This window comes from Grammomys surdaster, unplaced genomic scaffold (genome assembly GCF_004785775.1).
Source record: "Grammomys surdaster isolate TR1022 unplaced genomic scaffold, NIH_TR_1.0 121669, whole genome shotgun sequence".
NCBI lineage: Eukaryota > Metazoa > Chordata > Mammalia > Rodentia > Muridae > Grammomys > Grammomys surdaster.
Window position 1 is genome coordinate 6,351 of NW_021617407.1, and position 3,232 is coordinate 9,582.

The 3,232-nt window shown below is 56.0% G+C and overlaps 1 protein-coding gene across 1 annotated transcript in view; it reads right to left on the reverse strand.

Moving 5' to 3' along the window:
- LOC114636061 (villin-like protein) overlaps positions 1-1,933 on the reverse strand; it is a gene marked incomplete at its 3' end in the record, with an annotated part of 7,140 nt that extends 5,207 nt beyond the window's left edge. The window contains exon 1 of the mRNA XM_028784363.1: positions 1,906-1,933. The remainder of the gene's footprint in view (positions 1-1,905) is intronic.
- Positions 1,934-3,232: the final 1,299 nt, after the last annotated feature.

Consider the following 3,232-nt stretch of genomic DNA (forward strand, 5'->3'; position numbering starts at 1 on the left):
GGTCTGTTGGGATGGGATGCAGGGGTCTGTGGGGATGGGGTGCAGGGGTCTGTTGGGATGGGATGCAGGGGTCTGTGGGGATGGGGTGCAGGGGGTCTGTGGGGATGGGGTGCAGGGACTGCTGTGGGGATGGGGACAGGGTGCCTTCTGTTATCACTGTCTTTTATCACTTCACTGCACAGCCCTTTTGAAACTGCAAACAGCATGAGTTGGATGGGCGTGTAGTTGAAGTATTTGGATATTTCTCCGGGCAGCTTCCCACACCTAACTGAAATCCTAGCAGCTCACTAAGCAGACACAGTCACCGGGTTGAGTCTCTCAAGTGGGTGGCCCTGGTGCAGCAGTGAGTGACTTCCTTTCTCTTAATTGAGAGTTCAGCCCTGCTCCATCAGTAGCAAGAACAACCTCAGATCTGCTGCCCCGAGTGACAGTGAGAGGGCTTGGCGAGGTAAGAGTTAGGGAACTGCACGTGCCTCAACTACAGGTGCCTTGAATTCTTTACTCCTTTGTTTAGGGCCCCTGAGAGCTGGGCTCAGGACAAGGTGGCCTGGAAAAGAGGTGGGACCGGGGGCTGACTGCCCTGAGTCACACACAGTGGAGGAAGCTGTGGGCTAGGGCAGTAACGGGAGATCCTGTGTGCTGTTAGTATGGGTCTCCCATGGAGTAGACAAGTCCATAGACAGCTGTTGATTGACTCAGGGAGACACCAGGCATGCCAGCAGCACCTCCAGTTGAGGTCACTGTGTGACGATGACATACATGACGGACGGGCACAGCGGTCACACAATGGTCCTTTCCAACAACAGAGAACATGGTACACCATGGTGGGGACTTGCAACAGGGCCCTTCAACAAGGACACTGAGTGTATATGCAAAACCAGCTACGGGAGAATAACCAGGGACCCAGACAGACAGAGACCCGAAGCACAGAGCCAGAAGGTGATGGCCGTGTAGCTCTAAGGGTCACAGCGGAGTGGGAAGGACACCATCCAACTTCGGGGCCACAGAGGGAGAGGAGGGTGAATTGGCGGCTGGAAGCAGTGTCTAACCTGGCTTCTCAGAGAGGGACAGCAGCATCCCAGGGGTGGCTTGGAAGGAGCCCCCAACCCCAAAGCATTGAGAGTCAGACTGGAGCTGAGCACCCATCCCTTTTGGTAGAGGAGGTGAGAGAACTGTAAAGCATGGGGTCCCTTTACTCCTCTTCCACTCCGCGTTTCCTCCCCTCCACCAGAGGTTCCTTTTCTTCCCACGGAGTCACCCGCGGCCCACGATCCCCAACCCATGTATGTCCCCTCTTCCCAGAACCTCCCCCATGTGGGCTCCATCTCACCCCCTCCTGGCCTCCTAGAAGTCCTCTCATCTTCCCAGGGGAATCTTTCCTTTTCTGGGAGTTCCTTTCTCTCTGACATTGGCTTCCTTCTCTGGCCCTCCCTGCAGGGGCTTTAACCCACTGTGCTGGGTGCCCAGTCTCAAGTCAAGCCGGGCAGCTTGACTCTTTCCTTCAGGTGACCCTTTCCCTTCCGGCCGATCCCTCCTCCTGGACACCTTCTTTCTTCCCTGGGTACCTGAGGGTAGACCTCGAAATTCCTTTGCTTAACTTCCAGGAAGGGAGGGCATAGCCTGCTGGAGGGTCGTGTGTCAGGCGAACTGACTCTGGGGGGGTGACAGAGAGCCCATCCATGCAAAACCGGTCGCTTCCTCCTCTCTTGCTGGCCTGCGACAGTGTCCCTCGTCCCTCCTCCACCCACGCGCACATAGCCAGCGTTCTCACCGTGGGGCTGCCCTCAACCCTGCCAGACTTCAGCCGCTGTGTGACCCCGAGCCCTGGAACGCCATGCCTTCCCCCTGGGTCCCCAGCAACCCCTCTACAGGGTCCCCCACCCCCAGCCCCCAGCCCGGGCCTACCTTCTGGGAACTGCCTCTGCACCTTCCTTCATCCAGCTTGTGGGCAGTACTAGGCCCCTCCCTCTCAACTGTAACTCAATCCCAGCTCCCGCCTTGCAGGACACACCCGGGTGCTCTGTGCAGCATGGACGGGCTTTCAGAGTTAGTCAGTCAATAAATATTGACCAAGCCGTCTGGGGAGCCAGCCCTCTTCCCGTGGGCTGGTAGACTACTTTTTCGGGACCAGTGGGCTGAGAAGGCAAGGGGTGGAGGTCTGAGCTGGGCTGAGGTGATTTCTCATCTGGGAGCTCAAACGGGCAACTGGACCCCCCCCCCCCAGGGGTTGGGCTCCTTTTGGATTCAGGGGTTCAGACCACCATAGGGATATGAAGGTCGCGTTAGGAGGTGGAGGAAATCTCCAGGGCTGCCTCCCAGAATTTCTGTCCTATCTCGAGCTGGCTGCCCAACACAGCTGTCCCCAGGGAGCCTGATACCCATCGTGGGAGAGGCCGGTGGAGTCTGCAGCAAGGAGATCCCTTCCACACTCTGACTGCCCCTCTGTTACTCCTGACTGTGGGATGGGAGTACACTGGAAATAGAGCCTTCCAGAAATACCTGGGACACAACTTCTCTTTACCTTCGGCCTGTCACAGCGCAGGCCTCAGGCTCGGCCAGCGTCATCCAGTGCCTTCCGTTCCACACCACTAGAACCTACCTGCCCCGTTTGCAAGACCTCTCTCTGGAGTGGAATCTTCGCTTACAAAGTTCCATGGCTCAGAGGTGGACACTCCAGGAACTCCAGGTCAGCCTGTGCCCAGTGGTCAGTGTGCATGTGTTTTATTTTGCTTTGTTTTGGTCAGACAGTGTCACATTGTATAGCCCAGGCTGGCTTGAAATTCACAATCCTCCTGCCTCAGCCTACTGAGTGTTGGGATGGCAGAGGGGCATATGCAACAGAGTTATGAGTTAGCCATGTGTGAAGAATACCTGTGTCACGAGGGACTTGGTAGCCTTGTGTCTGGCTCACAGTCATAGCATGCTCCATCTCCTGAGAGAATGCTGGGATCTCTCTGTGCACTTGGTCACCTGCCTCCCCCCACCCCATGTCCTGTGTCTCCCTTTCCTCATCTGCTGGTCTCTGTTTCCACACTTCTAAGTGACCAGTGGTGGCTGGTTCGGACAATTTTCCCTTACTCTCTCCATCTGTCTCCTCCGGGGTCTCCAGAAGTCAGCATGCACACAGCCCAGGCCTCAGCCCCTCTCCATTGTCTACTTTCTTTCCTTTTTTTTTTAAAAGTTTTATTTATTTTATTTATATGAGTACACTGTAGCTGTCCAGACACACCAG